This window comes from Cyprinus carpio, chromosome A15 (genome assembly GCF_018340385.1).
Source record: "Cyprinus carpio isolate SPL01 chromosome A15, ASM1834038v1, whole genome shotgun sequence".
NCBI lineage: Eukaryota > Metazoa > Chordata > Actinopteri > Cypriniformes > Cyprinidae > Cyprinus > Cyprinus carpio.
This window is the reverse complement of record NC_056586.1, coordinates 19,676,768-19,694,150: the sequence shown is the minus strand read 5'-3', so window position 1 is coordinate 19,694,150 and position 17,383 is coordinate 19,676,768. Positions and strand designations below refer to the sequence as shown.

Genomic DNA, 17,383 nt, shown 5'->3' with positions numbered 1-17,383 from the left:
GCTTCCTTTTTTGTTGATAGCAGAGGCCCAGACACAGTGTGCTTACTTTGGCGAATTGCACATGAAAAGATATCAGGCCCCATGAGAACACATTACTTTGAGACTTCGCTAGTAAGAATTCCTTGTAGTTTTTGTACAATTTAGTTTTGAAATGATAAAATTACTTGTGGAATAATTTATGTGTGATGACAATTGCAAAAATAATGATTCTTCTCAAGCTGGTTTGCCTGAATGCTTTCTCCCTTCTGCTATTGGTCAGGTTAACCAATAGTCCCGCCCTCAAACTCAGGCCATTGGTTGAGACAGTGTTGCTACATCAATGTTGCTCTGGATTCTTAAACAAACAAAGCAAAGTATACATAGCGCCACAATATTATAGAGTAATTAACCTATAAATGGCTTTTTTTGTTTCAGTCGACTCTGCATATTAAGGTAATGTCAGTTTTTGCTCCGCCAAAGAAAATAACTCCATTTGCATCTTCAAGCAACACACGATAGCACTGTGTCTGCTGAATGAATCACTGTTTTTGCATTAATCGGTTGATTGAATGATTCAGTGATTCTCCCATAAATGAATCAGTGTTTTGAACAAATTTGTTAAGTGAATAATTCAGTGACTTACTTACAAGGCAGTTACTTGTATCATTCCTAAACAAATCTGTTTTGAAAGAATCAACTGAATGAATTATTCAATTAATCATTCTTAAATACAGTTTACTGTAAAGTCTGACTGAAAAATCCCAACCACTTTACCTCATCCAATTTTGCATAAAAATACACACTTCACATTCAAGTAGTATTGATTTAGAGATATGTCTTACACACATGCTAGCAAGTGATTAGGTTTGGAACAGTCCCAGAATTTCTCAAGCGGAAATGACCGGAAAATAAAGATTTTATCCTACAGACTAAACCTCTCCCATGTGACTCTCCACCATTAATCAAGATCTCATTTCAGCACAAAAGTTCAGTCAATAAGGAAATGCCTATGATCCAGCTTTGGGGAACATTTACTCTTAATAATAAATCACTTTATTGCTGTCTTTTGTATACTCATATTACAAGCATTTCCCTTTTTAAATCAGGGATAGAGAAAATGAAATGGATAGAAATGTTAATCTCTGTATTCTCCTCTGCATTTTATGGGAATGGCTTTATGGGGGTTCAGAAGAGACAGCATGATTTAGGCCTCCAGTATGGATACACATTCACTGATGAACCAAGACAAAGAAGTGAAGCCACTTCTATTTTCATTTTCTGCAAAAGAAAAATCTCTCTTCCTGTGAGCTTAGCATGTGTTGGAGCTAGCATGTCTAGGTCGCTAACCCTGGAGAAAATAGCTTGCATTAATATGCTGTAATCCAGTGTAATTAGTCAAATAGTCACATGCCAAGCAGATTGTCACAGGCTGTCAGTTTTGGCAGGCTTGCAAGATGGTCCGCTGTCCCTCTGGCCAGCAGGGAAACCTCCGAGAGCACATACACGTACATAACACCCACATGCTTCAGCTTAGCAATCAACCACGGGTCATCAGGGGAGATCATTTGTGACCCAGGACCACAAAACCAGTCTTAAATCACCGGGGTATATTTGTAGCAATAGCCAAAAATTAATTGTATGGGTCAAAATTATAGATTTTTCACATTAGGATATTAAGTAAAGATCATGTTCCATGAAGATATTTTGTAAATTTCTTACTGTAAATATAGTAAAACTTAATTTTTGATTATTAATATGCATTACTAAGAACTTCATTTGGACGACTTTAAAGGTTATTTTCTCAATATTTTGAGTTTTTGCACCCTCAGATTCCAGATATTCAAATAGTTGTATCTCGGCCAATATTGTCCTATCCTAACAAACCATACATCAATGGTAAGCTTATTTATTAATATACATTGACCCTTATGACTGGTTTTGTTGTCCAGGGTCACATTTTTGTCTGACTGAAATATAATCATCTACCTAGACAGTCTAAAAACAACATGCATGACAAGATTTTAAAACAATGCATGTCTCAAAACCAGTCCAATCTTTGATTACTTTGAAAAGATACTGTAAGTTGTGTTTAATTTATTACGAAATTGCAATTAATTGTGAGATTTAACTGCAAAAGTTGGTTTTACCATCAAATGAATTTAGTTCCCCCTCTGTCTTGTTCCTTTCAAGACTTCCTCCACCTCCATCTCTTCCTCATGGTGGGGAGCGATATGCAAAGTACGTGTGCGCATGAAATAAACACAGTCAAAAGAATTATATCAACACAAGTCTTCTCCTCCCACTCCTGAAATCCTCTAGGAAGCGTTTGACATAAGTTGACGAGGGTTGTCCAACAGCCCCGTCAACGCCGCCCGGAAAGCGTCTCCATGCGGTGCTGGATTAGCAAGGGTAAAAAGATTTAAACTATATAATTACAAGGGGATCAAGTGCAAATTATCTACCATGCTCAACAGCCAGATTACTCTCCACTGTTTCCATTTTACTTGCCCCTGAGGATGAAAGCAACACCCCTCCCACTCAACACAGAGACTAGCATGCTCGTTCTTGTGCATTCTGGTGTTTTTTTTTTTTTTTTTTTTTTTGTTCAAACTATTTTTTTTTACAACTATTTTATTTTATTTTATTTTATTTTATTTGGAAGGCTAATAATATACAAAATGTGTCTGTTGGCACTGGGGAGGAAACCATTGTGGTTTCTTTGCGCTTTGCTGTAAAGGATATGGAGAAATCTAAAGGGGTGAGTGAGATTCTTGGAGGAAAGAATCATAGATGAAGGTGTGAGTTTCACAACAGCTGAGTTCGACCCCTCATACTCTTGTTTCCAGATGCATTTTGTGTAATATTTCCATTGCTACATCAATATGTGCTTGTTGAACGTTTTATTTCAAAACCATTGGCCTTAATAGAGACTTTGTCCTCCCTTTGCAGCAATAACAGCTCTGGAATGGTTTTCCATTAGATGTTGGAACATGGCTGCAGGGATTTGCTCCCTTTAACAAGCATTAGTGAGGTCAGCTGCTGAAAAGCCATCTAAAAGGTGTTCAGTGGGGTTCAGGTTTTGTGCAGATTAGGCAAGTTTTTCCACAGCAGATTCAGTAAATCATATCTGTATTGACCTCGCTTTGTGCGAGCCGCATTTTCAGGCTAAAAAAGAAAAGGTCTGTGCAGTTCTACAGAAAAATGTAGTCTGAGGAAATTTTAAGCATCCAGCATAACCAAGATAGCCAAACTTGTTTGTTGGTAGGGATCTCCATATATTTTTGGCATTGTAGTTTATCTCTTTCAGTTCCACCTTACTGTTTTTCCATGTGAAAAGTGCAGTGCTTTGTTTGCGACTTCTCTGTGTCAGGCTGAAGAGAGGCTATTCATCAGGCCAGCGCGATTCCTGTCGTCTTAAGCTTGATGAGTCTCTTAAGAAGGGCCATTAGTGTGGGCTCAGCAAATGGACCCCATAGAAAATTACACTTCGTCTTTTTAAAAAGCCCTTAACACAAGCCCTCTCAAGCTGTTTATCTAGATTAGTGTACATATGTGCCTACGGGGATATTTATATGCCTCTTTCTGCTCATTGCTTCCTTTTGTAGCCATTTAGATTTTTGATGAGCTTCTCATTTCCCTACAAACCATTATTTAATGAAAAACAAAATGGCTCAATCAACTGCAAGAAGAATACACCATAACCAACATATCTGTTTTCATGGCACGCACAACCTCAAGAGTATGCCTGAAATGCGGTCCTCGCAGCAAAACCATTATTGACAAACTTGGTTGGACATATAAGGCAGTGATCTGAGCAGCAAGTAGAGCTCATATTCATCCGTTTATCACCGCGGTCTCGCTCTGCGACTGAAACCGTGTCACCCCGACACACGCTCTCACACACCCTAAATTTATGTTGACAGTGATTATGCAAAAACCACATCCTCTTTCCGGAGATACCTGCTCTGGGAGCCATTCCTCTTTACTAGGGCTGAAAAATGGATTCCGTGAGGAGCGTCCAGTGAGAGGCTTCTGATAATCTAAAGGAATTTTAAATTTTGCTTATTTTCACTCCTTAAAGCACGTCACAAATAGGAGAGATCAGATGGGAAATACAGCCTTTGATGTGTGTGTATGTGCGTGTTTTCCTTTCAGATGAGTGTTTTTCATCTTCTAAAAGGATCTACAGAAACTTCTGGTAAAGAGTTTGAGATATGGATCAATGAATCTCACTAATCATGCTTTAGTTTTGTAGTTTATTAATGTGGTTTTGAAAGAGCTCAGTCTTTTCCTCCCTTTTATTAATTTTTTTATCATCCATTGTGCATTAAATTATATTAAATAATGCTCAGCTGTGTTCCAATTGCCTGACTTCAAAGTGTATTCAGCAGTGTGTTTTTAAGTGCAATGCCAAATTACACCAAGGCAATATTTGATCAAATAGTAAAGAAAAACAGTAATTTTGTTAAATATTATTGCAATTTAAAATATCTGCTTGCTATTTTAATATAATTTAAAATGTAAATTATTTCTGTGTTGGCAAAGATGAATTTTCAGCATCCATTACTCCAGTCCTCAGTGTCAAATGATTCTTCAAAAATCATTCTAATGTGTTGATATGATGCTCAAAAACATGTCTTATTATAATCAATGTTAAGAACAGTTGTGCTGCTTAATATTTACTGTACACGCTATTCAAAAGAACAAAATTATTTCACGCATCCTGTGAATTACACAGCTTTGGTATATTTGATTATAAACAATTCAGTCATTTTTTGGAGGACATGTTGACCAAAGATGCTAAAATTAGTTTACTTGTGATGTAAATTAAGGTTGAAAGGGCAGATGCAGTTTTGAGGAAGAAGTATGTAAGCATGAATTTGGCAGCGACAAGGCTAGGTGAGAGGACACAGACACATTTATACACACGGTGGGCAGACTGGAGTAGTCACAGCTTGTCATTCTGTGCTGTTTCTCGTGAAGCCAGTAGCCAGCAACAGCCGGCAGTAAACAGTCCAGACCCCCACCTGTTCAAAAACAGAGCCTTTGGTAAAGACTGTCACATACTGTGCTGGTCTTTCCTCTCTATGACTACAGTGCCACAGCATGTCTGCTTTCTAACTCAGCTGCCCCTTACAGCAGACACCCTGTACCCTGTATGCAGTAAAGGCCTTTTACAAGCTACAAAAGTCACTCAGCCTTTTTGTATGTGTGTCCATTATTGCTGTTGAGTGGCAGTAATTGTTTTAAAGGTCTCTTTAATTTCTGTTTAATCTCTTTAAAGGAACAACCCACCCACAAATAAAAATGGTCATCAGTTCACCCATGACATAACACAGCATTTTTGCGCCAAAAATATTGGTTCTCACATGTAACTGATCACAATGCATTTACTAAGTTTTAATATGCAAATGAGATTTAAGAGCTAGTAGAGATTAGGTTAAGATTTTCAGTGAATAAGAATTTTGATTTAATTAAATGGCTTCAGAAAACAAATATATCACATGAAGATGTTCACAGTACAATTACATGCACAATTATTATTATTATTATTATTTCTTTATTTTTATTTTTTTCAAATGTCTCCTTATGTGTTCTAAAGAAGAAGAAAAAAAAACATCCACATGGTGGGAACAACATTTGGGTAAGTAAACAGTAGCCCCTTTCACACAGAAATATTAGTAAACTGACGTAAAATTATCTGAACGACTTTACTGGTTAATACAAAAATGTGCTGATGTTCCATCTTTTTTTCTAAAGCACCATTAACACATCAGTTTCAAAATAATTGGTAAATTCTGTTATATCTTTAATCAGAAATGACCTCGAAATGGCTGAGCCTCCCGGTGTTGTTTTTGTAAACATGAAGGGGTGTACGTTGTCAGTGTTTTTATTGATGTTTTGATTTTTGTTTCAGACGTTCACATTTATTCAGCTGCTTTTGACTTAGAGACATCGTATAGATGACATAAACAGATGCCATAAACAGAGCAGAGCAGACGTAGACGTCTTGCATCAGCACGTTCTGAACTCCTACATGCTCATACGGGTAATCTCGTTCTGTGTTCACACAGAGCACATTACAGGTAAATTACTGATAATGTTACAGAACGAATTTACCAGTACTTTTGAAAAGGTCCTGTCCACACATGATCTCTTAACAGTAATTTACCAGTAAAGACTGTATGTGTGAAAGGGGCTATTGACAGAGTTGTCATTTTGGGTGCAATGTACCTTTAAATGTTTCTATGTGCAGATAAGATGACTGTTAGGCTGTGGATTTTGAAACTCTTTAGCTCATATATACATTTTCGCTCACTCACCATAGGGAGCAGTCACCATTCTTGAGATGAGACAAGTGATCTCAATTTCTGGACACATTTTCCCCTCTCTCATTCCACACACACACACACACACACACACACACATTCAATCCCAGCAGTGGAAGCCTATTAGACAAATCTGCAGAGAGCCCAGCAGAGGTGCTGTGATGGCAGGTTGTCAGTGCGACAGAAGACCAGCTTTATAAACATATCAGTCATGCTGGCTGTTCTATCCCCGGCCAGACTCAGCACACATTTGACGTGCAGAGGGATTGCACTCATCCCTCGAGGGGCTGTGTGAAAAATTGTGTACGGTTTAAAAATGATGGATCTTTTTGATGTATTCACCCCATCATAACGTTCCATTCGGCGGGCAGTTCACTGCATCCTTTGAAGAATAAGGAGGGTGAAAAAGATTTGGCTTGGATGTCATGCTCAATAATAGCTGTTAACAGCAACAAAACAAGAAGAATTGTGGGGCCAATTATCAATAGGGGTCCAGTGTTTACATACAGAATCCAAATTTCAAGACTGCACTGACAACAAAACAGTTGCATTATTCCAAAATTCCAATATGCCATAGACATGTTAATATGCATCTGTTAGGAACCTTTTACCACCCCAAGAGCTGCATATACAATAGACATAAGCTTCCGAACGTGGGCTAGGTAACTGTACGGTCCCTGTGTGTGCGCTGACATGCCATGAGCAGTGAGGTAAAAGCCTGGAGCCTGTTCCTGCTCGGATGCTGCTGGTGTGATTAGATTGGGGCAGAAGCCTCCAGCTGGCAGGCCTGTCTGGGACCTGGGGCCGCTCGTCCCTGTCACTCGTCACCATTGTGACACCTCTGACAGGCAGCGGACAGCCCAGCCAGACAGGTTCATTAAGCCCCATTTTTTACAGCTGGGCCTCTGTCCTTCTCTCTCTCTCTCTCTCTCTCTCTCTCTCTCTCTCTCTCTCTCTCTCTCTCTCTCTCTTGCCACAATGAGAACAAAAAGACAGGAGAGAATAACGACTGCACTTTGTCAAAAGACCTCTATGTCTACAGGGGCACTGGCTTGTTGATGTTTGATGTGCCAGCTCTGTTGTTATGACAAATTTTTTTCTGATGTGACCTATTTTGAGACGGTTTTTCTCCAGAAGTATCTTTTGTTGCCAGCTAACCCTTTGGCCTGCACTTTGTCACAGGAAGAGACAGGCGAGGACATGTGTAGATGCATATAAATTTGAATATATGTCAGCTGAAACGAAAGCCTGATTAATTTGTTTTATTTCTGTTTTTTCTTTTTCTTTTCTTTTTTTTCTTTTATTGGGGGCAAGTACCTTATACTACAAGCACCAGTCACATTTTTTTCAGATATAAAACAACTACTACTTAATAGTTTAATTTTTTATTATTATTAATTACTAACCCTAATAATATTAATAAAGCACTACAACATTGTATAATTTTATTATTATTATTATTATTGTTGTTGCAATTTTTTTGCATTATTATTATTATTATTATTATTATTATTAGGTTTTATAATTGTATCATTTAGTATGATTAATAATTAGTTTTATTAATATTTGTATGGTTATTTTGCTTGCCATTATTAATAATTATTATTATTAGTAGTAGTAGTAGTATTACAAATATGATATTGTTTTATCATAATCATTAATAATATTTTTTATTATTGTGTATGGTTTATTTTCTTCGTCATTATTATTATTATTATTATTATTATTATTTTGTATTTTTTTTTTTTTTTTTTTTTTTTTTTTTATTTTTTTTGTTATTATTATTATTGTTGTTTTTTTATTTATTATTACTTATTATTATTAATGTTTTATTATACATCACTTTATTTATTTATTATTACTTATTATTATTATTATATTGTTATTATTTTATTTATTATTATAATAATATCCCTTCATTCTTTTTCTGCTGCTGTTCTGCTATTGTTCTTTCCATTGTTCTCTCATGTGGAATTCATTGAACCTCTAATACCAAATCTGCCAAAATCTACTTCTAACTATACCAATCCACTAGTGTACCATACAACCTGTATCTACAGCACAACAGCTCTTTGAGTTTAGGTCTGTGGGGCAAACCTATTTGTATATCTAACATTGGTTATTGGTGGTTTGTGTGGAGTGAGGTTACCTATAGTGGTGGATGGTGAGCATTTTGATTGAATCCATTTTTAATTAAGCCCCAGAGACCCGCAAGTGACAGGAGGCTCTTCAGTGTCAGCGTTGCACGTAATTCCAGAGAGAAATTAAGCAAGGCCAGTCTGATTGTTGGAAGTTTTAGGTGTTAACCTTTACCTGATTCCCATTCACAGTTACTGTACAAAATGTCCCAAACCTTTCCTCACCTCTGCACCCACCCAGAATGGACTCTTATCTATATGCCACAAGACATTCTCTTTTTTGGGCTTGACGTGTGAGTGTGCCTGTGTGTGCACATATGTTTGTGTGTGTGCATGTGTACCTCTTGGTTTGTCAAAGTGGTAGGTGGGAAATGGAGTTTGGCTCATTCTCACTTGTCAGGTTGAAGCTCTGATCCAGCATCTGAGGTCCCTGGGGGTCTCCGAGGAGAAACTCACTAATGATCACCCTCTCTTGCCCAGGCCCCGTGTTAGTATTGATTATTTACAGCCGCCTTACCCCCGTAGGGACTGTTCTCCAACAGCACGGGGAGAGCGTTGGCCCCACAAGAGAAAGATGTGTCAAAAAAATGGTGAGGTGAGGAAAGGTGGAAAGACGGGCATTTGCATCATCAACAGAAAGCAACGCCTTTTTAGAGATGCCTCCATTTTGAGATAATCAAAGCCTGGCCTGCCATCACTCAGTGGAGACCAGCCAACATTTTTGACGGGAATGGAATGTTTCACAGTGCTCCGTCAAAGTGGCTTCATGGCATGATTATTGGAGTGACAATCAAACTGCAACTACGGAATGTGTTTTCCTGAGAAATTATAATAACACATGTGACGGTGTATTGAAAAACAGTCTGGAAAATATGTTGGATTGCACTTTGGTTAACGTATCTCTTTCCTTTCTGTGCGTAGGTGCTGGTCTACTCCGAGGGGCTTCACGGTAAATGGATGTTCAGCGAAATCCGAGCAGTGTTCACCAGACGCTTCCTGCTTCAGAACACAGCGCTGGAGATCTTCATGGCCAACAGAAGTAAAACTGCCCTATGTGTTTGCCACTTTATGAATACAAAAACAATGGTCATTTAAAAGTTTCTAGTTCGTTAATAACAAAGAAGTTAAGATCTGAGTCATGCACTCTGAAAAAAAGGTACAAAAGCTGTCACAAGGGTACACTTTTGTATGTTATTTAACCCCAAAAGATGCTTGTTAGTACCTTAAAGGTACATATCAATACCTAAATGCTACATATTAGTGCCTTTTGAAAGGTATCACCCCAGTGACAGATTTTATACCTTTTTTTCCTGAAAACCCTGTAGGTTTCTTAAAACCTGCTTTAAAAATGGATTACCAGGTTTTGCTGGTAACACTTTACAATAAGGTTCAGTTTGTTAAGATTAGCTAATGCATTATTAGATATCCTGAACTAATAATGAACAGTTTTTGACAGCATTTATTAATCTGGGTTAATGTGAGTTTAAAAATTATATTATTGTTTGTGAATCTTTTGATTGTTCATAATACATTGATGTTAACATAATATTTAATAATTAATATAATGTTAATTCATACTTAATATACACTACAGTTAAAAAGTTTGGGGTCATAACATCATTTTTTTTTTTAGAAAATTAAAAATACATTGATGTTAACATAATATTTAATAATCAAAATGACACTAAAACATTAAAATTTTTTACACTACAGTTAAAAAGTTTGGGGTCATAACATCATTTTTTTTTTTAAGAAAATTAAAAACATTTAGCATTATAGTTTTTTTATGTTAATAACAATGTTAATAAAAGAATAAGAAAAAAATATTTTTTTTTGTGGGGTATTGTTTTACTGTGGAGTGTGGTGTTGTTGTTGTGAATTCAGCTCCGCACCACTGGAATGAATTACATTTTAAAATATATTACATTAGAAAATAATTAATCTAAACTGTAATAATAATTCACAATATTTACAGTAATTTAATTGGATAAATGCAGATTTGAGTGACCAAAGTCTTCTTTTAACAACATACAAAAAATAATAATTCACAATATTTGTATTATTTTAATTGGATAAAAAAAAAGACTTCTTTTGAACAGTAGTGTTTAATATTATTTTTTGGTTTATTCAGTAATTATTTATATTTAGGTCATAGAAGGGTCTGAATCTCTAAAATTTGATATGAAGTCAATCAAAATTCAACCAAAATGCTTTTGAGCCGTTTTTCCCGGATTCAGTCCTGGAAGAGATTTACATGTATAGTTCTTTATAGTGCAACATAGTGTCTCCCCATTTTTGGAAAATATATGCTAATTTTTTTGTAGTCGTCTGTTTTTTTTATTATATGAATTTGTTATTTTATCAAGATTAAGAATAGTGTGAGACATATGATATGAGCATATGATTACCTGTTCATAAGTCTTTGTGCTGTTTGTGGAAATGTTTACTCGCATTTGGATGTACTGTACTGTAGGCCCTTGTTTAACATGTGACATCATTCCCTCCCTCAGCGTCCGTCATGTTTAACTTCCCCGATCAGCCCACAGTGAAGAAGGTGGTCTATAGTCTTCCTTGCGTTGGCGTCGGCACAAGTTATGGCCTTCCACAGGCCAGGCAAGTCTGTTTCTAGTTCCCTGGAACACCTGCAACGTGGTTTCCATTCAAAATATTGTTTAAAACAATGTTTACTTCGTCCTTATTTTGTTTAAAAGTTTAGCATGATGACCACATCAAATGTCAGAAACGATTGATCCTGAATGTACTGCTTTGCTGTTTAACTGTTTGGAATACTTTGAGGTAGAGGCAGTTACTTGTGGCATGGGCGTTTTTGCATAATTGTCCCTGACTGAACCTACGAAATGATCCCATATTCTTTTGGGGGTTTCAACTGAAGTCCATGGTAGTCATAATAAGTGCAGTAACATGTAGACATGGTACAGTACTTACTAAAATATCTATCTAACTAATAAATATTTAAGTACTAATTGATATATAATCTGATCTATAATCTGTCTGTATGATTGTACAGTTGATAGAAAGATAAAAACAGAGCCTAAATTTATCACTCGCCAAGCATTAAATGAGAGTATAAATTAGCATATGAAAATATGAAAAAGTGTTTTTTTATTATTATTATTACTCTAACAATGCCTGAAAAACTATATATATATATATATATATATATATATATATATATATATATATATATATATATATATATATAAGAATTAGAAATAAATAAATCATATAAATAAATCAAAAGAAATATACATGTTATTTATTTAGATATTTAAATGTAATCCACCTCGACTCACGTCTACAAAAATATTTGATGCTCTAGAAAATTTACTGTTTGTCCATTGCATCAATAAATAGTTAATTTGGCAGATATGCTTTAGTAGATGACAATAAAGCTCAACTTTGCTTGACTTGACTTGATATGATGCAGACATGATGGCTTATCGTACATTTTTGTATGCCACACTACCCTTCATTAAATTCAGGAATGCATTTCTGGTATCATAACTAATAAGAAGTACTTTTCTTCATTCTTTTGTTCTTAGTCAGAATAAGTGCAAGTTAGGTGTACATAATTATTCAAAAAACACAGAAGAAGACAAAAACATGAAACAAAAAAGGACAGTGAAACATAGAAGTCCTGGACGTGGATGAGAATCCCTGAGAGAGGTCTGATTCAGGCGCTGCACCAGAATTCTCTGTTGTTCTCATATTTTTAACATGTGTGTTACGTATACTTCAAGAGCAAAGGCGCAGTATGGTCATCTGCAAAGAATCTCTTTTGCTGGAACCGATGCATTCATTACACACCACAGTAAAGAGCGTGACAGCCTTGCGTGTGCGAGCTGGTGTACTCTTGTCTTTTTTTGGAAGCTAAATGTTACAATGTTATATTTTGAGTTCTAATCTATCTGCAGAACAAGCCACAATAATCAAAGTAAATAAAAGCAAATGTTGATTCAGACTTGAGCCCTATTTAGTTTTGTGCTTTTTTTTGCAGGCGGATTTCTTTGGCCACCCCCCGTCAGCTCTTCAAGCCCTCTAATATGACTCAGCGCTGGCAAAGACGGGAGATCTCCAACTTTGAGTACCTGATGTTTCTCAATACCATTGCAGGTCAGATCTTATTTACTTTTCATTGCTAACCAGTTATTTAAATGAAAGCATTTTGGATTATTTGCAATCACGATTGCACTGATTTTTTTTGGATGGACATATAGGTTGCCAGCAAGTAATTTAATTTAATTTATATTTATTTTATAATGTTTTAATTTAATTTTAATTTAATGTTTTAATTTGATAAATGGTATTTATTAGTTTCTCTGTTCAAACAAAAATATTCTCTGACAGAAATCTACTGTCTTTCCCCTCATTATTTATTTAGAAGCAATATTTTCTTTTTATACTCAGACACTCCATTGTTTTGCACAAAAGCGAGAGCCGAGGACTCTTTGGGATAATTAGTGTGTCTCTGAGTTGAAATATTCTGTTGCAAAGTCTCTGATGTGAACTAGTGAGAACTCTCGCGCACACACACACACCTCCTCTTGACACTGAAATGTGTCATCCCCACTCACGCTGCACTTTCATGCATATTTATATTTAGCTCCAGTGTGAGTTCGAAACATTATTGTCAGCTAATTAGATGTAAGGCAGAGTTGGAACAGGGTAAAATTCATTAAAGAAAGGAGTGGTAATGACCTGTGCTGACAGAGGTGTCGGTGAAGCATGGGCCCACCGACAGGAGAGAGAGAGAGGGGTGATAATGTGAAGCCGGTCCGCTCCTAATTAAACACTATTGCGGTGATATTAACATCTTCCACCCAGGCCTCGGTCCTGTCAGCTCATCCTCCCCTCATCTCAACCTTTTTCCTCTTCTCGGCCCCACTTCACCATGTGGCATTAACCTGGTTAATCAAGTCTACCTCATCCTAGACCCGGCCTATCAAGATCATTATGCTCAGGGTTTGGGATGGATTTTGTTAGTTTTAGGGTGCTTTCACACTTGGTTGGCTTGCCTGGTCCCAACCCGAGTTCGATTGCTCCCCCTCCCCCTGCCCCCGCTGGACTGTGCTGATATAATTTTATTTGGGTCAGTCCGAACTGTGGTTCGTTAGCATCATCAAGCCAGCAGCTGTTTACCCCGTTGCTTAGTAACAACAGCGCAGGAGAAGGTGGCAAATGCATAACATTGCTCTCTGCACTTTTTTATATTTACTTTTTTGAACCGTTCGTTTTGTTTACAAAGCTTCGGTACATAATGGCACTTACGTCTGTCTTACAAATGTACTGCAAATAATCAAAAGAACGCTGAAGGCGAACAGAAATTAGATCTACAGCTCTCAGTCACGCTTGTAAGGAAAGTGAGTGAAACACACACATTTTTATCAAACAATACTTCATTAATAGCAGTTCACTTCTGCGATTTGGTACGATTGCGTTCACATCAGCAGCGAACCGTACCAGAGTTCACATGAACCGTACCCCAGACCACCCTTTTTAAGGTACGGTTCAAGGACTTGGGTACGGTTTGCGGGTGCGCACCTGAGTTTGGAAGACAGCGTTCACATCATCCAAATGAACCGAACTCTGATGTCAATTGAACTCGGATGCGAACCAAAAGTGATAGTGTGAAAGCACCCTTAGTGTTTGTAACTCCAAAAAACTATTATTTTAATTTATTATATTTTATTTTATTTTTATATATATATATATATATATATATATATATATATATATATATATATATATATATATATATATATATACATACACACACACACACACACCACACACACACACACACACACACACACACACACACACACATATATATATGTATATATATATATATATATATATATATATATATATGAGAAATAGTATATTTATATTTATTAATTAATAATAATAATAAAATAATTAATAATAAATTATTAATAATGAAAAACGGACCTTTTCCACAAACTAGCATTATTTATAATCAGTGGATTATAGCAACTGAATAATTAATGTCATGTTTGTTTAATTAACAGAATTAAAACTAAACTGCTCATATTGTATTGAACAACTTGAGGGCTTTATAAATCATGGATGGGTTTTATCTGTACTCTCTAAGAGGTGGCTGTTTAAGAGGAAGATTAATGACAGTCATTTGTGATGGGTCTGGTAATTAGCCCACACACGCTATCATCTCTGACCATCATGACAGGCCAGATCATCAAAATCTCCACACCCTCCACACATGCTCACATTCTCAGCCAGCTATCTGAGCTGAGATGCCTCTATGGGTTAGTACCACCTCTTAGGATTTTTACTAAGGTCAGGATCAGGTTAAATTTGTGCCCTCCCCAAATTCCACAGGAAATACCAGGCTTCCAGTCCTTGTCTGAGTAATCGTACTATAAAGATGAAATTGCCATAGTGTATCTCTTCTTTAAGAGGTTCTATGTATCAGCATGGCTAAGCTTCAGTGGTGTCCTTACAGCTCCGGATCCCAGCTGTAGCCAGACAATCTGAAAACTTTTTTGTCCAAACAGCAAGCACAAATCACATCAGCACCTTTGCAATGTCTCATAGAAGGCTATGCATCAAATTGGAATTTCCCAAAAATCATTTTTTTGTTTTTTTTTGTCCATTCAAAAGCTTAAAGTTTATTTCTTGGCAACAGCTTTCTTTCTTAGATAATCCTATATATATATATATATATATATATATATAAATAATTGGAGCAGAACCTATATATATATTACGGCTAGGCAAGTTAACACGTTATTATCACATTAATTGATTACCGCCGACAATTATTTTATCAGGCGTTAACGCAGTTTTTTATTTATATGAAAGTCCGTTGCTCACTGGCTCTGAATACACATACAGACTAACAAACCAATTTATTATATATATATATATATATATATAGAGAGAGAGAGAGAGAGAGAGAGAAAAAAAAATAAAAAATATGAAATAGAATTCAATTAATTTAAAAATAAATCAAGATTGAAGTAATCAGTTATTTACAAAAATTAATTATATGCAGTAAATTATTTCAACTAATTTGTTTTCTTAAGAGTGAGGGATAGTAAACAAAAATATAAATTAGAATTAAACAAAATCCCAATAAATTATGTAAAATATATAATAAAGAAAATATATAAAAATATAAATTTATTAATAATGAATAAAATACATCACAGTTACATATTATACAATTCAGATAGATAGATAGATAGATAGATAGATAGATAGATAGATAGATAGATAGATAGATAGATAGATAGATAGATAAGTCTTACATATATCAAACCCAATGAAGACTTTGTCTTCTGCGAGAAATTATTGGGCATTTAGAAAAGAGAAAATCCATATTCCTAACAGCAAGTAAACAGCTGCAGGGCAGAGAGAGAGATAAGGAAAGATGAAGAGAAATGGAAGGAGAAAAAGACAAAGCCACATCTGGTGTCTATTGCATTGCCGTATACATGCTCTGTCATGGATACTTCATATAGGTTTCCATGGTTACCAAAACTCTCTGGCCAATCAGAGGAGAGGCCTGGCTGTGCCACAGGGAGGGGTGTCAGGGGTACGGTGTCATCTTCTAGAAGAATTTGTATGCCTTTAATTACACCCATGATACAACTTCACCTCACAATTTTCACTTTCAGGAAACTTTAATCAAGAAAGTAGTACCACAAAACCTTTTTTAACCCTCCACTGCTGTAATACAGTCATTAGGATCTATAACAGACAACCACACCAACATCTGCCTGTTCATCTTGATGAAAACTTCATTAATGTACATATTATTATGAAAACCTGAGTCGTTTTATCATCTCAGCGTGCAGTGGGATGAGATGTTTGTCATTACATGCAACACGCTTGTTTCTTCCTTTTTATAAATGAGGCAGTCATGTCATCATTCATGCTATCAAATTATGAATTTATGATGTCCCAGTAAGGATTCTGCTCACACTCCTTCACTGGGAGACAAGCACAATAACCAGTAGTCATGAGTCCTGCAAAAATAATCTGGACCAAATTGATTATGGGTCAACAGCTGCACTGCTGGTTGTTGGATTTCCACTATGTAGCCTTCTAGTAATTTCAAATACCATCTTTAATCTTTCAGGAAGGACATACAATGATCTGAATCAGTATCCTGTTTTCCCATGGGTCCTCACAAACTACGAGTCGGAAGAGCTGGACCTCACGATTCCTGGAAACTTCAGGGACCTTTCAAAGGTAAAACACGTCAAAACATCCTATCTATCTATCTATCTATCTATCTATCTATCTATCTATCTATCTATCTATCTATCTATGTCTATCTGTCTATCTGTCTATCTGTCTCTCTGTCTGTCTGTCTGTCTGTCTGTCTATCGTTCTAACATTCTATTTATCGTTCCATTTAAAATTCTTAAAAATCGTTCTAACATTCTATCTATCGTTCTATCTGTTGTTCTATTGTTTTCTCTATCGTTCCATCTATTGTTAACATTAAAAATATCATTATTGATTTCAGCATGAGTGTCAAAGTTTAAACATCCCATTTTGGTGTCCGCATCAAATCAAATTTATAAAAGTGATTTATATACACAGAAAGCCTACATGCAAGTAAATTGTCTACTGTAATGTTTCAAATAACCTTTTTGAAACAACATCAAAATATGGGTGAAATAATGTTTCATTGTCATTTAGTGTAACACATACATTTATGTAAAGCCGTGTTTCCACCGAGTGGTGCCGTATGGTACAGTAGGCCTGCAGTAGCCTACGGTACGATTCAGGACAGAACACCCTGATCCGGCTTGTGTTTCCACCTCCAACATTAATAGGCGTGGTATGCAGGAAAGTAGTCAACGTCATTCTCGCGTGAAGAAGAAAACGTGACATTGTCTGTGTGTATATGTGTGAAAATAT

The 17,383-nt window shown here is 36.0% G+C and overlaps 1 pseudogene; it reads left to right on the top strand.

Annotated features, from left to right (window-relative positions):
* LOC109104379 overlaps window positions 1-17,383 on the top strand; it is a 248,414-nt pseudogene that overhangs the window by 188,704 nt on the left and 42,327 nt on the right.